Source organism: Neofelis nebulosa, chromosome 10 (assembly GCF_028018385.1).
Source record: "Neofelis nebulosa isolate mNeoNeb1 chromosome 10, mNeoNeb1.pri, whole genome shotgun sequence".
Taxonomy (NCBI): domain Eukaryota; kingdom Metazoa; phylum Chordata; class Mammalia; order Carnivora; family Felidae; genus Neofelis; species Neofelis nebulosa.
Window position 1 is genome coordinate 51,177,264 of NC_080791.1, and position 20,033 is coordinate 51,197,296.

The window sequence follows — 20,033 nt, forward strand, 5'->3', positions numbered from 1 at the left end:
AAATTCTCACCACACTGAGCATGTCTACAAATGATTGAAAGTCCCATATATGTTTAATTGGGGATTACACGTATATTTTAGTACACACATTTGTAAACACAGAATCCACGAGGAATGAGGATAGACACATTTTTCTATACATATCACTTAAAATTATTTAAAATATAGTGATAGCCTCAGTGAGAGCAATATATACCCCCAACACACACACTAGAGAATATTTTATTTTCTCTTTTAGGCATATTTCATTCAGAAAGAATTGGCTTATAGGAGCTCAATCCCCAATTGTATTTACAGTGAGTAAGAGAGTGCTCTGATATAGTCAAGGATATTGCTCAAACTCACTGGCTCTGGCTGACAATCCCATTTGAGCTTTTTAACACTTACCAACTCTCTAAGGTATTCTATAACTTAAAGAGAGAAGAGTTAAGTAACTCTTGGCTGGTATAATGTAGAGTTTTTTTTTTATTTTTTTTTATTTTATTATGTTATTTTTAGAGAGAGAGCATGAAAGGAGGGCAGAGGGCCAGAGGGGGAGCAAGATAATCATTTTTATTTTTTTAATGTTTATTTTTGACAGAGAGACAGAACATGAGCGGGGGAGGGGCAGAGAGAGAGGGAGACACATAATCCGAAGCAGGCTGCAGGCTCTGAGCTGTCAGCACAGAGCCCCACGTGGGGCTCAAACTCACAGACCTCAAGATCATGACCTGAGCCAAAGTCAGGCGCTCAACTGACTGAGCCACCCAGGCACCCCGGGGAGCAAGATAATCTTAAACAGGCTCCACACTCAGTTCAGAGATGGATGCAGGCTCAATCCCATGACCTTGGGGTCATGACCTGAGCCCGAATCAAGAGTTAGATGTTCAACCAACTCAGCCACCCAGGAACCCCTGGAATTTTGTTTTGTGGAATTTGACTTGTGTCTTAACTCCCAATCTGCTCTCAGTATCAAAGTATTAAAAACTATAAAGCAAAGGAAGACAGTTCAATCAACGTAGAGGGTATTTGGGTTTTTGTTGTTGTTTTAATCAAAACTTTAAGGAAATAGACTAGGATTATTCAGTGCCGACTCTATCACTTACTGAGCTATTACTGTGTAACAAAGCATCCCCAACCTCAGTGACTGAAAGAACTAACTGCTTATTCTTACGCACATGTCTTTCCATTGGTCGGGGGTTCCTCTGGGCTCTGGGCACCTCTGCTTCAGGGTGAGGTAGCTGAAGCTGCTCTGCCTCCAGATGCAGGTCAAGGGTCAGAAGAAGTGGCTCTGCCCCACAACACTCTCATGTTCGGGGAATCCAGGGACAGGAGAGAGGTACCAAAGGAAAAGCAGAAATACCCAAAGCCTCTTAAGGACTAGGCTTGGTTGGATTTGTCACACTATCACTTCTATTCTCATTCTACAGGCCAAAGTAAGTCACAGGGCACAACCCAAAGTTAAACAGTAAGGAACCATACTCTTCCTCTTGAGTAGGGGCTATTAGGAAATTACATGGCAGAGGGTGTGGCTACAGGGAGGGAGAAGGCATTGAAGCCATTAATTCAATCTACTACACCTGCTATATGTTTGGCACTAAGCTCATACTGCTTAATAGGCCTTAACAGATGTGATACATTTTTCCTCCCTCCCCCACCTCTTTGTCTCTCCCTCTCTGGTAATTATGTTTATTACCCAATAATATAATGAGGATACTGAGGATTAGAGGGTCAAATTTAAATCCCTCAAAGTTTCTCAGTAAGTGAAAGAGCCAGCTTTCATAGAAAGGATCACAGGGCTTTAGACTTGAGCTCTTTTTGTTTTTAAGTTTTTTTTTAAATGTTTTATTTTTGAGAGAAAGGAACAGAGCATGAGTGGGGAAGGGGCAGGGAGAGAGAGGGAGGGATACCCGAAATAAGAAGCAGGCTCCAGGCTGTCAGCACAGCGGCAGATGTGGGTCTCGAACCCACGAACCATGAGATCATGACCTAAACTGACTTCCCACGCTTAACTGATTGAGCCACCCATGTGTCCCTAGATTTGAGCTCTTAAGCACAGCACTATTTTGTTGAAAGAGATGCCTAGTACCCACTAGGACTAGAAATCAATGCCACATTTGCCTTTCTTCCAAGCTCATGCTTATCACACCATAACACATGTATTATATAAAAGAGAAACCTTCATGGAAAAAGCTTACATGCTAACACAACAGATTTCTTCCCCTCTTTCTCTCATAACCTATAACTAATGTGCCAGAATATCTTCACATTTCTAATATACTTAAAATACGTCAACAATAAGTTGCTTCTCATCATTTCCATGCTACTACCATGGTCCAAGCCACCACCACCTTTCTTGAGTATGACTGCAGTAACTTCCTAACACCTCTCACTGCTTACACTTTGCCTAAAACCCAGATATATGGTCAAGATAGCAGCCAGAGTATTACTTTTAATAAGAATTAATTTTTGCTCCGAGCACCTAGGTGGCTCAGTTGGTTGAGTGTCTGACTTCAGCTCAGGTCATGATATCACCAGTTATGAGTTCCAGCCCTGCATCAGGCTCTGTGCTGACAGCTCAGAGCTGGGAGCCTGCTTCGAATTCTCTCTCCCTGTCTCTCTGCCCTCCCCCTCATGCTTGCGCTATCTTGCTCTCTCTGAATCTCAAAAATAAATAAACATTAATAAAACACTAATTTTTGCTCAACACCCTGTAATGGGTACTTAGAGTACTTAGAGTAAAATCCAGTTTCCTTTCAATAGCTTGCAAGGCCCTCTTAACCAGATCTATTCACCTCTCCATCCCTCATTTGCCTCCATTCCTCTCCTACTACTTTCTCCATCATTCCCTCTACTGCAGCCACACTGGTTGCCCTGTTGTTTCTCCAAAAAGTCAGGCAGGGGCCAATCTGAAAACTTAAGGTTGCACTAGAATTCTCTGGATCAATCTTCACAGAAATAGGTTTCTAGTTAGCTCCCTTATCTCTTTAAATTGTTTGCTTAAATGTCAGTGAACCTACCTTGAACACCCAATTTGAAATCACAAACTGCCTCCTGCCCTGCTCTGCATCAGCTTCCATCCTGCTATCCCCAATCCCTTTATCCTGCTATACTTTTTCTTTTCTGGCTAACACTTTTAATCTTATATTATGTAATACAACTGCCCATTATGATTATTGTTTACTGTCTATCACCCAATGTTAGAATATAAACTCAAGAAGCCAGCTTTAGTCTATGTTGTTCACTGTTGTATCCTAATACCAAGAAGTGTCTCTGGAACATAGCAGGCAATCAATAAACATTTGTTGAAACAGTGAAGGAATTGCCCACTGAGGCAGAGTTTCCATAGTGTACAAACTTTGGAAAAAGACCAACGTGATTGTGTAATGAATGCAAGATCTACATTCGTTACCTTTGTGACATTGAGCAAATTAATGTTTAAGAGCCTCAGTTTTCTCTGAAATGATGAGCAGACTGTTAAGGTCTCATGATACAACCCTTATTTTTGACAGTTTCTTGGTTAATTGGAATTCCAACCTGTGGCCTCTGGAGTGCAGCCAATAACTGAGAATTTACAAAAAGAGGGACAATGTATAGTTTCTGACCACATGGATTTCAACTACATTTTCTGCATTCATTTTTCTTAAAATAGAGAACTGCCGTTTATAATGAGCCTTCCTCCTCCTTCCTTCACCTGTAGCCAGTTATTCTTTCTCAGTGCAAGTGTGTGACACACTTACTTCGGTAATTGCTAGTAGTCACTGGAGGTGGTAGAGAAAGAGGGGTGGGTAAGTTGACTTTTAGTCTGTTTCACTGCTGCCATTCCTCGATTGGCCTCATAGGCAGGGAGGGGAGAGCAAGAGCATCATACACTCTCTGTACCACAAAGTGGCTTCAAAACAGAATTTTACTTTTTCACAGTTCTAGGGCCAAGACATGTGAGATCAAGGTGTTGGCAGGGTTGTGCTTTTGTTTTATTTTTATTTCTGTTTTTATTTGAGGCCTGTCTGCTTGTAGATGGCTTTCTTCTCCCTGTGTCTTCAGATGATCTTCTGTGTGTGCTCATGTTTGTCTCTGAGTTTATTCTTCCTATAAGAACACCAGTCATAAAGGATCAGGGCCAAGTCTAATGATCTCATTTCATTTTAATTACCTTTGTAAAGGCTCTTTCTACAGGTACAGTCACATTCTGAGGTACTGGGGTTAGGATTTTATATGGATTTTGGGAAGACACATGGGGCCCATAACTGGGAGTCATGAATGAAGAGCACAAGAAATCTATTATTTATGTTTGTCAGAGATGCCTTCTTAACATTTTTTTTTCTTTTGCTCTGACAAGTAGAACCATATTTCGACTATAAAGGTAAAGTTACTAGGATGATCTAGCCATTCAAAATGAAAAATAGCCACATGGAGTAAAAGTAGGTGTATAGGTATGTGGTCTGGGGTCAGTGTTCAATGTTCACTAAAAACTAAAATGCACAACTTCAAGGTCTATCACACACAACCATTTTCAAAAATTCAAAAATGAATAAATAGCAATTCTAACTGTGAAGTAATAGCAAGAATTCTTATTGCTAGCCTCTTCTGTCACAAATCTGTCACAAATATAATAGTTTCTGGGCACCTTCGTGGCTCAGTTGGTTAAACCTCTAATTCCTGATATTAGCTCAGGTTGTGATCTCAAGGTCGTGGGATCAAGCCCCGAGTTGGGCTCTGTGCTGAGCATCAGGCTTGCTTGAGATTCTCTCTCTCCTTCTCTATCTGCCCCCCCTTCCTTCCACTCGTGCACTTTCTCTCCCTCAAAATAAATAAAAATTTTAGAAAAGCAAATATAATTAATTGTCTTCTGCATAATCTGTTTCCCAGTTTGAGTTTTATCTCATATTGCCAAAATCAGTAAAATTAGTATTTCTTTGAATACCTAAGTGTGTTTGCAATTGAGTCTGTTCTCTTGTTTTTACCAGTATTACATATTGGTTAGCTAATGATCAAATAGTGAAACTATTGCAGGAAGCCCGTAAACTCCCTTCCAGACTGACACCAGATCTTTATCTGGAACAATACTTTCTGGATTCATCTTTTCAACTCATTTTCCAAGGATTGTAAAGCTTGGCCTTATTATTCTATCTGGGTAATTCCAATCTATTATTCTTCCTAATTTAGTAGAATTCCCTAATCTACAAGCAAAAGTTAGGTCCCAGGAATCTTGCTGTTACTTAGCATTTTTTAAAATGCATAATTAAAAGTCAAATAATTGTCTTTATTCTTTTAAAATTATGATATTTCCTATTTACTATCACTTTTAGATATCTACTTTATATTTACAATATATTTTTAATATTTACTGAAAATATTAAAAATAATTACTCTGAGTCTCCTTTTTCATCATTTGGGGCTGAGAGCTCTGCAGGTATTTGTAGGGTGATTTTAAATTTTTTTTAACTTTTTTTTAAATTTATTTTTGAGACGGGGAGACAGAGCATTAACAGCGGAGGGTCAGAGAGAGGGAGACACAGAATCTGAAGCAGGGTCCAGGCTCTGAGCTGTCAGCACAGAGCCTGACGCAGGGCTCGAACTCACAGACCGCGAGATCATGACCTGAGCCAAAGTCGGCCGTTTAACTGACTGAGCCACCCAGGTGCCCCTGTAGGGTGATTTTAAATCACATAGTTTATTCTGAAGCAATGGGCTCTAATTATTCAGTCCTAGTAATTCTCTATATTTCATTTGTCTGTCGTGTGTTAAGATTGATATTCCTGAGTTGGAATATTCAGTGTGTTTTTCCGGGAGTCAGAAAATTGTGGCCTGGGGCCAAATTCTTGCCAGCTGGCTGATTTTGTCAATAAAGTTTAATTGCACAGACATACCTATTCCTTTACATACAGAGTCGAGTAGTTGAGAAAGAGACTGCATGCCCCTGAAGCCTAAAATATTTATTGTCTCTTTAGATAAGAAGTTTGCCAATTGCCATGTTATGTATATTTTATTTTTTAATGCTGTAATGAATATGACCATCTCTATTTATTTTAATTCCAGTCTGGTAAACATTAGGTGTTATATTTGTTTCGGGTGTACAATATACTAATTCAGCAATTCTATACATTACTCAGTACTCATGAAAACAAGTGTACTCTTAATTCCCTTTACCTGTTTCACCCATCTCCCCAGGAACCTCCCCTCTGGTACCCATCAGTTTGTTTGAGTCTGTTTCTTGGTTTTTGACTTTTTTCCTTTGTTCATTTGCTTGAGTGAAATCATCTGGTATTTGTCCTTCTCTGATTTCTTTCATTTAGCATTATACTCTTTACATCCACCCATGTTGATGCAAATGGCAAGATTTCATTTTTTTAATGGCTGAGTAATATTTTGTTTTGTTGCATATGCACACACACACACACACACACACACACACACCACATCTTCTTTATCCATTCATCTAGTAAAGAACACTTAAGCTGCATATCTTGAATGTTGTAAATAATGCTACTATAAACATAGGGGTGCATATACCTTCTTTAGTTAGTCTTTTTTTGTTCTTTGGATAATACCCAGTAGTGGAATTATTGGATCATAAGGTAATTCTATTTTTCATTTTTCGAGGTACCTACATACTGTCTTCTACAGTGACTGTACCAGTTTGCATTCCCACCAACAGTGCATGAGGATTCCTTTTTCTCCACATCCTCACAACACTTGTTTCTTCCATTTCTTATTTTAACCATTCTGACAGGTGTGAGGTGATATCTCATTGTAGTTTCAGTTTGCATTTCTCTCATGATAAGTGATATGGAACATATTTATGTGTCTGTTGGCCATCTGAATGTCTTATTTGATAAATGTCCTTTCAAGTCTTCTGCCCATTTGTTTTTAATTGGTTTGTTTGGGGGTTTTTTTGGTGTTGAGCTGGATAAGTTCTTTATAAATTTTGTATGCTAACCTTTTATCAGATATGTCCTTTGCAGACATTTTCTCCAGTTAAGTAGGCTATCTTTTAGTTTTATTGATTGTTTCCTTTGCTGTGCAGAAGCTTTTTATTTTGATGTAGACCCAAAAGTTTATTTTTGCTTTTATTTTCCTTTCTTCAGGAGATATACCTAGATAAATGTTGCCACTGCCCATGTCAGAGAAATTACTGACTGCTTTCTTCTAGGATGATTTCAGGTTTAACATTTTGGTCTCTACTCCATTTTGAGTTTATTTTTGGGTATGATGTAAGAAAGTGGTCCATTTTCTTTCTTTCTTTCTTTCTTTCTTTCTTTCTTTCTTTCTTTCTTTCTTTCTTTCTTTCCTTCCTTCCTTCCTTCCTTCCTTCCTTCCTTCCTTCCTTCCTTCCTTCTTTTTCTTTCTTTCTTTCTTTCTTTCTTTCTTTCTTTCTTTCTTTCTTTCTTTCTTTCTTTCTTTCTTTCTTTCTTTCTTTCTTTCTTTCTTTCGCATGTAGCTGTCCCATTTTCCCAAAGCCATTATCAAAGGGACTATCTGGACTGTCTTTTTCCCATTGTGTCTTCTTGCCTTCTTTGTCAAAGATTAATTGACCATATAGGTGTGGGTTTATTTGGGGGCTTTCTATTCTGTTCTGTTGATCTCTGCATCTATTTTTGTGCAAGTACTATACTGTTTTAATTACTACAGTTTTGCAGTATATCTTGAAATCTGGGATTGTGATACCTTCACTTTTGTTCTTCTTTCTCAAGATTGCTTACACTATTTTTGATCTTTTGTGGTTGCATATAAATTTTACATTTGTTGTTGTTGTTCTTTGAAAAATGTTAGTATTTTGATATGGATTGCATTAAATGTGTAGATTTTTTTGGGTATAGACATTTTAACAGTATTGTTTTACAACACATGCACATGGAATGTCTTTCCATTTGTTTGTGTTATCTTCAATTTCTTTCATCCGTGTTTTATAGTCTCCACAGAACAAATCTTTCACCAATTTGGTTAAGTTTATTCCTATATATTTTATTATTTTTTGACCAGCACTATTTTTATCATAACTGCTTGGGCAATAATTCAGCATAGATGCTAACTGAAATTGTTTTTATCCTTAATGCATTCTAACCTAGCTGATACCTTAAAAAAATTTATACTGACTTTACTTCCTTGCCATAAATGAAGATTAGTTTGTACAAATTTGCCTATCTATGGAAAGTCTATTGTTATTATATTATTAAAATGCATTCTGTCTAAATACTGTATTTTTTTCAGTAGCTGTGTTAATGTATACTTAATAATATGATTTATAATTTTACTATGAAATAATCAGACTTCGTATTTTTTGCTTTTATATTTTATTTAATATTTTTTAATTCTTTCAGTGTCAATTTTGTTTGGAGATGGGTGCTGAGATGTAAACTGACTGGTAAGTGATACCACGTTTCTTAATGTGATGCATTTTTAAAAAGTATATATTCTGACACCCTGATCCTTAAAGCTAGAAACCAAACCTATGATTTAGGGGTATTGTAATATTCTATTCTCCACCAGCAGATAAAGTTCCTAGAGAAATATTTTTTGTTTATCCCTCACTAAATGATATGATGGGTGAAACAGTTCCATCTGCAAAGTGGCAAAAGATAATGGAATTAAATGATTTGGAGAACACTTAGTGTTTGTGTTGTCATGAAAACACAGGGTTCATATGAATAAAGAAAAACCAGGGTCCAGATGAATAAAGAAAAAAAAGGAAAAATAGAAAAACTAACCTGAGACGAACTATACAGTGCTAACTTCTATAAACAATGTAATTTGCTTAGATTTTCTATTTTTTAAAGGTTTTAGCACCCCATGAAAAATATGGAATGTCTATGAAATTCTTTTGTCTCATAAAATGCTTAGAAATATGGAAATGAATGATTCATTCTCGTTCCAGAATTTGAATGGATGAAGTATTTAGTGTCTTTGATGTATCAAAGTAATAAAATCCTGTCAGAAAATATTAGGTTTCCTAATATTGAAGCATACACATTTAATAATCAAGTTTACAAGAACTTATTAATTTTATCTGAGAGCTAATTTCAAACTAAGTATTTTTGGGGAGTTTAATAATTTTAATGGCAGTTGATATTTTCTGTTGCTATTCACAATGCATCGAAGTTGAAAAAACCATCACTGTGAAGTCACAGGTTTTATCTTAAACCAAGGGAAATCTCGTTTCTTTCCTAATAAATAATTTAGATGTTCTGTGGCTCTGTGTCCTTATGAATCTATGTAACTTAGCTGAGAAGCAATACAGCAGGAAGAATTTATTCTTGACTTAAATGTATTATAAATCAGATGGGTTATTCAAGAGGAATTGTTGGTGTTTTCATGTCTCATTACTTCATTGAATAATGCAAGATATCTTGGGAGAGCCAGTGAAAATACGATTACACATAATTTTTAATTATTATTTAGGAATTGGGATTTATATTAATGTCTATGTAATATTTTTATTTTACACAGACATCTTAACAAAACACTTTTAACCATCTCCTTTGAGAATACAGGAGGAAATATTATTAGAGGAGTTGAAATAGGCTTACTCTATACTACCTTACCAGCCTATTAACATTTTATAATAAAGTTGATTTGTTCCCATAGCATTTCTCTTTTAAGTACTCATTTTGCAAATGAGACAATGCTATTTGATATCACCACAAGCAAATATTATAATGTTGAGCAATTATAGCCTACATTCTAAGAATCAGTTGAGAATATTCTAAAAAAGTTATGTTTTTTTTAAATGGCCCATGAAAACCTGGAAAAAATAGAATGAATAAAAGTAGAAAAGAAATTAAATCAGTGAATAGGGCACCTTTTGGGATGAGCACTGGGTGTTGTATGGAAACCAATTTGACAGTAAATTTCATATATTAAAAAATAAAATTAAAAAAAATAAAGTGAGACTTGTTGAGACATTTTTCTTGAAAATATTTGACATGTGTTACCTTAACTAAGCAGGATCTGATCGACAGTCATATTAGAGAGAACTATGATGTAGAAGATTGCAGAAAAATGCTATAAAGGACCTCTTGAAATTTAATCTGGAAATAACTAGTCATTAAGTAGCCTTGTTGGTGAAATTGAGCAGCCATTTAGTGGGTCCAAAGAAGCAGCCTTGAGTTTTGATTGTTTAACCTCTCAACTTCCAAAAAAAAAAAAAAGCTATTTTCAGTACCAGTATTTCTGTACTTCATTTAACACCAAATTATGGAATTTATAAAAACTATGTAAGTGTATATGTTAAATCAAGAGAAAAATAATGGCTTGTGATACTGAACTGGAAACATGAGAAACTGACTAACATGATTGAATACTTCGTATGGATGAGAGAGTACATTTAACTTTTATAGGTAAGCAGCTATTTCTCAAGCAGTTATACCATGATGAATTCAAATGTCAAGAATTGTTGTATCAAAGGCTTGTTTCTGGGTCTAAAATTAGTCCTTCTTGCAATTGAAGAATTTCTATCTAGTTTGGATATACTTTCTGATACATAAATCCTGATAAGCAAGAAAACAGTCTCTCTAAAGTAATTTGTTAAAACTTCTCAACCACATAAATGACTAAAATTTGTTTTCTTGATAAGGTCATGTAACAATAAAATGCCCAAAGGATATATGAATTCACTAAAATAATCAGCACTAATCCAGGTTTACATTTATCATTAGAAATTATGACTGAAGACATAATTTGGCTGTTGATACCATTTTAAATGACTAAAAATTTATCTGTAGGTGACATTTTGTAGATATATAATCTCTTGTGACTATGAGGTCTACAAGAGCAGAAGCGGCTTTATTTTTGAATCCTGAGAAAACAAAAAAGTGCTTGAAATATAACCTACTTTAATAAATTTTTTAAAAATAAATCAACTATATGTTTTGAGGGTAAATAGTGTTTTTATTATTACAATTATTATTTGATTATAGAATATATAAAAAACATCATCCTTGGTTTTGGTAAAGAAATAGTATTACATATATTTAAGGGCAAGAACTCTGGATCCAGAATTTGGGGATGATGATCCGGCTCATCCAAAGTATATGATCTCATGCCTCTCTATGTCATACTTTCATTGTCTCAGAGTATTGAATGAGCTGGTAATGTGCTTAGAGATGTTCCTATCATACAGCAAACATTACATGGTTATTAATCATCATTATTGTTTTCATAGTTGCTGCTGTTGGAAATCAGACATGCCTTAAAGCTTAAGGTGTTCATATTATAGTAGGAGAGACAGGTATAAACAAAACTAATTATAATATAAAGTATGATACATTCCAGAAGCTATAAATAGAAAGAATATAATAGGGGCACTTAATGAGTGAGAATTTGGAATGGTTTCACAAATGAGGTAGGTCTTTAGCCTGGGCCTAGATGATTTTCTTGTGTATATTTTAGCATCAGAAACCAGCAAGGACAGTGTGCTGGGAAGATGAACAGTGGAAAATATTTATTCAAGAGTCCTGATAAATCAACAAAACAGCATTAGCATTATATGGCTTTTAAATAGCTATTAATTACTAAAACTCCTATTTTACAAAATCCTTTTCATGCCATTTTGTTTTCCTAGCATTTACTCTTTAATTTGGTTTTCAAAGACATTCAATGTCAAGGTCCAATCCATGTCTCCAACCTTACCTTCAATATTGGAAGGAGAATACTTCCAATATTCTCCACCTATAAGTCCAATTTCATTTTATGCTGCAGCCATTTTTTCCTCTTTTCCTGAATATTCTATAGATTTGTACATTTTCTCTCTACCTTGAAGGCTGTTATTCTTACTCCTGCACAGGACAAACTCTAAACTTCTATAAAACTCCTTGTTCAAATGTTAGTTCTTTTATAAAGCTTTCCCTGATATTTTATGTCATTTTCAAGTTTGGCAGATAGAAACCAAATGCAGATGTGCACACCCCACAACACAATCTGATAGATTACATTATCAACTTATTTCATCAAGAAAAGAGAATATTTTTAGAAGCAAGTTTGACCACCCAGAACTGGAACAGATGCAGCCTAGTTCAGTGTGTAGTCCCTTGGCCTCCAAATCCCTCAAAGGTGAGGGCCGCCATGCATCTGGTGGTGATACTGGCTGATGTGAGAAGCTAAATTTCTTCCTGGGCCATGATTCTTGCATTATTGGTGTTTTCATTACTATCCATAAAGAGTTACACATATAATTTACATGCTTCCATTTAAGGGAAATATTGATTCCACATTCTGAACTAATTTCAGAACTAAAAGTGAAGGGGTTTCATCAACTAGGGGAAAGTAGGATTATGGTTCTGAGTAGTACTTGAGAGTTCCAGTTTTACAGAAATCTTATGTATCTCTGCACAATATTAGACCTTTCATTTTCCAGATCCCATTGCATTTTCTTTATTTTAAGCCAGAATCCATGCTGGGGACTGCATGGATTAAAGTAGATAAAATGCAGCTTTGTCTTCATGGATATCATAATATAGTAGGTAATACAAATTGATAGCTCAGCTAACTTGAATGATAATCTCTGTCGTCATAGAGGCAAGTACTGAGTGCTGTGAAAGTGTGTAAATGGGAATGAGAAGTACCTTGGAGAAGGTGACACTTGAGGTGTCAATATGGCTTAACTAGGTGAAGAGATTGAAGAGAGCATTTTAGTCAGTGGAACTGCATGTTAAAGTTTCCTTCACCAGAGTATAATACATCCAGAGAGCTGCGTGTAACTCGGCATTCTCATCTCTAAGAAGCCTCAATGGTGGAGTGCATATGTATGCTTTAGGGTCCAATTCATAGTACCTCCTAGTTCAGCAAACATTTTATGATTAATTATTTACTGTGCTTATATCCATGTGCTCAGCGTTACATCTAAAAAAATGAATAGTCTGATTCACTGAAAATATTTGACTTAAACATGTAGGTGTCTTATGTGTGTGTGTATGTGTGAGGGGCGTGGTTAGGTAGGTAGCTAGATAGACATACAGACATTTAAACATCTTCTAAACCTTCAGGTCATTAAGTATAATTTAGCCATGCAGTCATATTTTTTGTGTGTTTTCACAATCTCAGTGTTTTAAAACTTTCATTTGAGGAATGCCATTTATATTGGTGACATTTGAGTGATTATCTTATTGACTTATAGCACATTGATTTATGTGAAATGCTTTTTTAGGCACTCGATAAATGCTTGTTGACTGACTGACTTTCACAAACATTTAAGATAAGAATGATGTATATAGTGAAGTCATTTTGCCAACAGGAAACTAACTGGGTGCCAAGGTTTATATACAGTGTAAATCATAAGGACATGAAAGTCTCATGACTGCCTGGAGAAAGCACACAGATGTACTTTTCCAAGTAACAGATTCACTTTTCTGCAGCTTATGGCTGAGAAAAAAAGCTTCAGGCAGAACCAAACAAACTATTCTGGAGACTGACAGTGAATAAATCTATACTGTGTTTTCTATATTTTTATAGTATTATAGAGTGTGCCATGAAGCCCTGTCTACATATCATAGACATGATAGATAAGAGCCCACGCTTCAGAATTAGACTGTCTTGACTGGAGTTGAAACCTAGCCTTCAGAGCAACCATCTGTGTAGCTTTGGGCCTGTCTCTAATTTCTATAAAGATTAGTTTATATTGTAGGCTGGATAATGCTCTTCCTACCCTAACAATATGTCCACATACTAATCCTTGAAACTTGTGAATATGTCGCCTGAATGCTAAAAAGGAATTTGCAGATATGATTACATTAAGGAATTGAGATGGGGAGGTTATACTGCATTGTTTAGATGGGCCCAACGTAACCAAGAGTCCTTATTAGAGGGAGACAGGAAGGTCAAAGTCAGAGACAGAGACAGTGTGACAGAAGCAGAGGTCAGAGTTAGCCCAAGGAATGCAGGCAGCCTCTAGAAAGTGGGAAAACACAAGGAAACTAATATGGTTTATATATCTAAGAATAGGCATAATAAAGACCTCCCTAATAGGATTGTTGTGAGGATTAACTGTTATAGTAAACACAAAAAAGTAGTCAGCAATATAAACTATGAGGTCGAAGAATGTGGAGCCCAAGCATGCCTCAATGCTTGAAACTTGTCCTTGTTCACATAAATTAGCTTTTCAGTCCACACACTAACAAAGCATTTGCCTTGTGAATTTATTTATTTCATAATATAGACAGTAATTTGACCTTCCATGGGAAGGATAATAGAACTACCAAGACTATATATATATATATATATATATATATATATATATATATATATATATATATATATATATTCAGATAAGAAAAGAAAGAAGGTAGTATGTGTTGAAAGCCCATACAAGTCAACACAATAGGCTCTTCAATTTTTCATACATTATTTTAACAACAACCTTAAAAGAAGTGGCATTTTTCTCATTATTAAACATAGATGTTGAGATTCACCTTAAATATAATATATTAAGACTATTGAAGTGATAGTAAACCAATTCATAATAACTGAAAGCTGCAAGGTAGTGCTAACATTTGACTGAACCTGAGGACTCAAAAATATTGGAACCAGGAACAGGTCTTAATCCTCATTGTACCTGTTTGCCTTGCCTTCCTTTGTGCCATCTTTCTTACAGCTTGGCTCTTGCCACATTCACATGAGCCTGATATCCTACCAGCCTGGCAATAGCAGTGGCAAGAACACTTTTCTAGTCCTTCTAGCCAAAATGTTGAGCTGATGGGTCATGGACACATCCAAGTATGAGTAGGTAAATTATTCATTCTGTTGATCGAACATGGGTCCATTCCCCAGCTGGGGCATCAAGGAGTATAGGGCAGTGATTGGAAGATAGAAATTATTGGTGGTATGATTATGTTCTTATGTCAGAAATGAAAGTTTTGGTAATATAGAGGATATATCAGAGCAGAAGATGATACACATTTAGGGAGACTTTGCAGTAGTAGGTAATAGAGGTGAGGGTTATCTTCTAGACTCATTAAACAGAAATCGGCCATCAAGGATCCTGAAGAAAATTCAACCTGTTTCTCTATTTTGTGGTTGAAATGGGATGAAAGAGGGGAATTTACTTGCCCAAGGTCACCAGCTATTTCGGATATGTAATCTTTGTTTCTGCCTTGTAGATTTGTCTTCTCTCCTTTCCTATGAAGAAAACTAAAACCTACCTGCTCAGCTTTTCTGGGGAACAACATGTTTTCATTCTAAAATTACTAGGGCTTTTAAAACCAGATTTGGTATCTGAAGGTCTGCTTCACGATGAGTATCTCTTTTTCTGTGGTTAAAATCCTCTTCTCCCAGCCTAAGGCTCAGAATGAGCCTCATTTAGAATAAGTTTCTCACTTAGAATCCTTAAACCATCTTGAGAATTATTTTTCCTAAGATCTCACATTGCTCTTGAGATTTTGGCTGAGTCTAAGGTCTGAATAGAAGTTTGCATTCGTCCATTTAACAAATATTTACTTAGTATTTATTATGTGCTAGGGGCTATGCAAGGTTCTAGAGACACTTTGATAATAAGATTGTTCAAGAACTCAAAGATTCTGAAGTTTAGTGAGGTGTTCAAGCAAGTAAACAGGAAGTAAAAATAAACCCTGGTAAGTACTGTGATAGTGGCAGGCACATGGTACAGTGGAAGATAGAGGGACAACAGCTACCTAGCGTTGTTGGAGGGGAGAGTGTAGAGTTTGTCAGGAAAGACATTGGACTAGTTGACATTTAAATTAAGTAATAACCCTAAAGAACACAAAGGAATTGAAGGGAAAATGATAGGAGAAGGATGTATAAACAGAAGCATAGAGAAGCAGCATTCACAGAGGTGCATGATAAAAGGGAAACTAAAACAAGTTTGACATGCCTGGAGCATAGAATCGGATTTTGAGCTTTGGGGTAGATAGAGTTGAAAGTGGGGGGAGACAAGACAAAAGAGACGAGGAGGGACCAGAAAGGAGGGATCTGGCAAACCATGGAAAGGAGTTTGGACTTCATCTAGGATGTGAAAGGGTTTGCAATTCAAGGGAGAAACACAATCAAACTTCTTATTATGGAAATAGCTCTCTGACTATAAAATGGACATTAAACTGAAGAAGGGTAAGCCTAAGGTGGAAGACCAAATAGTAGGCTGTTTACCCTAATTAAGTATGGTTGTGAATCAAGACTTGTTAAGGTATGTATAGTAATAAATAATAATATATTTCCTTTAAAAATTTATAAGCAAAACTTGAAACTAAGATGATATTTGAAAGCATACAATTTGCATACTTTATGTTTGAATTTAAATTTAAATAATATGGATAAATATAAAATCCATATAACATTATGTCAACTATACTCAAAGACAGAAAATGAGAGAAAGAAAGAAAGAAAAGAAAGAAGGAAAGAAAGGAGGACAGAAAGGAAGGAAAGAAGGAAGGAAGAAAGAAAATAAAGTCAGAAAGACAAAGACAAAAAAAAAGATGATGTATCAAATGTTTACAGGCCTACTATACAGCAGAATATATTCTAAGGTTTGTTGATACTTTAGATTTTTAAAGTTTCTGGTTTTAGGTCATTCTGTCAAAGGGGAAAATTATGATGTGTAACTTATTACCACTTTATAAGTACTATAGAAGTACTGGTAGAATGATTAACTTACTTTGCATAAAGGGAATCAGAAACGCTCCAAAGAAAGAGCAATTAGGCTTGGTCTTGAAATATTTTGTCTAGGAGATAAAGAATAAAAAAGACATTAGAGCCAAAACATGAATAAAACATAAGCTAAAACATGAAGTCATGAAGATTTTTTAATATAACTAATGAATGACAAATTAGGTAGTAATTAAGGTACAGAGGGTACAAGAATGAGGGTATGGTACAACAGAGATCCCAAACAACAAACTAAGGAGTTATGATATTTCTCCCTAAACAATAGGAAGACATTAATGTCAGCATATTAGTGAAATGATCAGATCTATTTACTTGAGAAGGAACAGTGTTGGGAGTGAAGAAAATGTATGATATGTGTAAGTGGTCAAGAGGTTTGTCACTGGTTCCTAACTTTTCAATTTGGAAGTTGTTAGAAAACTGAGGAGGTTTAGTAAAATATCCTCCAGACTGAGAAAGCACTTCAAGACTGAGAAATGAAGCAAACTACTTCATACCATTTATAAAGAATTTTATTTGGGATAACTTATGGGGGAGATTGGAAGAAGGGAAAATCCAGGGGGTACTTGGCCATTCTCTGCCCCCAGTCTCTACAGAGCTTCTCCACCCAGTCCAGACTTTAATCCTCAGCTTTCATGGAGCAATGGGACATGCTGATGAGGTCACAGGATACATATCTAAAGTGGACGTTTCTGTGTGTCAGTCATCTCTACTACTTGTCTAAAGTGGAGGTTTCTGTGTGCCATTTTGGGGAAGAGCAGAACAAACCTTCCCACATTCCAGTCAGGGCACACATTAATACCATGGGGCCTGGAACACATAGAAAGGGAGGGAGGTTTTTGCATGGACATGAACAAGATGGAGGGCCAAAAATGAGAGTCAGTGTTGTGAGCACTCCTACAGAGGTCTATTTTAAATGTAACTTTTTTCCTTATTTCCAATTAGTGGTAGTTTTTCTTGCCCTTATGGAAGCTACAGAAAGTTTTATGTGCACACATGTCTTCAGAGACCTCTTACAACTCTGGGGCTCCTCAGTGTTCCACAGTCCCTGACTTAGCACTAATAGAGTCAAAGATGTGGATCTAAATTATGAAAATAACAACAAATTGAAGAGTTAGAATGATTCAAGAGTTAAAATTAGCAGAACTTACTGTCCCACTAGACAGGGAATGTTGGAAAGAAAAGGGGGGAGGGGAAGCATGAAGACTAGGGGGAGGTTAGAGCAGTAATCCTGGTAAGAGATGATGTGGCCTGGCTTAGGATCATATTATAGAAGCACAAAGTCAGATTAGAAATATACTTTGAAGGTATATCTTATAGAAGTTTTGGTTGGATTTGAATCAAATTATTTCAACATTTGAGCAATGAACAACTTGGTGAATGGTGGTGCTTTGTGTTGTCTTGGGGATCACGGAGATGTAGAAAGAACATGTGTGGAAAAGGACTACAGAGTTATCACAATTACTATACATTTGCTTTTTCTTTGTATATTATTAGTTTTATTATCTATTTTTCTACTCTACTGCACGTTTCATATGAACAAGAACAAATTCATTGACTACTTCTAATGATTAAGATGTAGCAGGACTCATTGTAGGTACTAAATATTTGTTGAATGAATGAATTTACCAGAGCCTCTCTGCTTCATTGTTTTCTAAATTTAACACATGTTGGATAAGTTAGGAGTAAGGTTTCTGGAAAAAGACTGGGTTCAAAAATTAGTTTCATCACTCACGAGCTATTTAACGCCGAGTCACTTCACTTCTCTCAGCCTCAGTTTCTTCATCTCTACTAATAATTTTAAAAGACTAATAATAGTCCAACCTTGTAAAATTCTGATGGTGAAATAAATTAGTAAATGGAAAGCAAACAGAATAATACCTAGTAACTGGTTAAGTGTTCAGGGAATGTTGCCTATTAAAATTATTATTTGGAGGGGCACCTACGTGACTCAGTCAGTTAAGTGTCTGACTCTTGATCTAGGCTCAGGTTCATCATGTTCATGAGTTCATGAGTTCATGATCTCAGAGTTCATGAGTTCAAGCCCTGCATCAGGGTTTCAGGCATGGAGCCTGCTTGGGATTCTGTCTCTCCTTCTCTCTGCCCCTTACCTGCTTTTGTGTGTGTGTGTGTGTGTGTGTCTCTCTCTCTCTCAAAATAAATCAATAAAACTTTAAAAGAAAAATAGAATTGTTATTTAGAGAAAATTCACAGGTAAAATTTGTTTGAAGACCGTTACTCTGCCTATGGGAAAGGAGATTTTCTCTGTTAAATAGTAATCACAAAGCACTTTGTGCTTGAGATACTTTTACATACAATAATTATTCTTTTTAGATGTTCAGTACTGGCTGGTTGAATAGCAAAAACAAATAAACTATAACAGTGGCGGTATGCTAAATCTTGTTTCTGGTTTTATGAATGTGTAGATGTGCATGCATCAGACGTGGGGTGGAGGCACAGAGGATGGAGAGAGAAATATGTCTCAGAGGCCATCATTGAAGTGTTCTCAGTAGTGTGATTTAAGGATATTTTATATTGAGTTTATATCAGTTTTTAATACTATCTCCTGCAAGAGTTTATAAGAGTTTTCTCTTTTAGTCATAACAATTTGACTATTTCTGAGACTCTTAGTCTTGTGAGAATGTACTGCCTGGACCTGGTGTCTCTGAGTGAAGTATTTATCTGTGGCTTTCCATCCCATGCCCTCCATCTCTATGAGTACCAGAAGAGGCCTTAGAGGAGTCTTTGCCCCTCCGAGAAATCGTATGACACACCTGCTCTTCCTTAGAAAATGAAACTAGAGATAAATGTTTGATGTACTTTCAACTCTTTTACGGTTCTCACTCCTCTAAATGTGCAATGGTAAAGAAATCTCTCAAGCAGAAAGGTGAGTCACCTTACAAAACCAGTGACTGCAAGGATAATTATTCTTCTTTGCCCTGCAGGTCATTTGTTATGGATGAGAGATAGATCAGACTCCCCCCATAACCAGACTCTATGCTATTAATGCATAGGGCTTTGAAGTTGGTTTTTCTGTAGCTGCCGACAATTCCTATGACCAATATGAAATTTTGTGACTCTGAGCAATTTTAATTCCCCATGCAAATATTTAAGTAATTCTGGTAACCTAGGATGACCTCCTAGAACATTAGATCTTAGAACCATAATGATAATTCAAAATCATTTTTAACCGACTGAGAAAATAATAACCATGACATTTAGTATCTGCCAATGACTATCCCTGCCATGTAAATATTATAATTCCAGTATTCAAGGTAAAATAACTGGGGCCCAAAATGGTCCTGTATCTTGCCCAAAGTCATAAAGCCAATTTATCTTTATTTCAAACCCAGGAACATCTTCGTGCAACTCGGACTTTTTCTACTACATCTAGCCCCCTGTTAAATGACTTTAGATGGGGCATGTGAGGGACTTTTGGCAGTCACAGA

The 20,033-nt window shown here is 36.1% G+C and overlaps 1 protein-coding gene across 13 annotated transcripts in view; it reads left to right on the forward strand.

Moving 5' to 3' along the window:
• The window catches only part of TENM4 (teneurin transmembrane protein 4), a 2,920,333-nt gene that overhangs the window by 381,578 nt on the left and 2,518,722 nt on the right, over positions 1-20,033 (forward strand). For all 13 annotated transcript variants that reach the window (XM_058690343.1, XM_058690336.1, XM_058690342.1 and 10 more), the window contains one exon: positions 8,301-8,344. The gene's annotated coding sequence lies outside the window, so the exon portion shown is untranslated. The remainder of the gene's footprint in view (positions 1-8,300; positions 8,345-20,033) is intronic.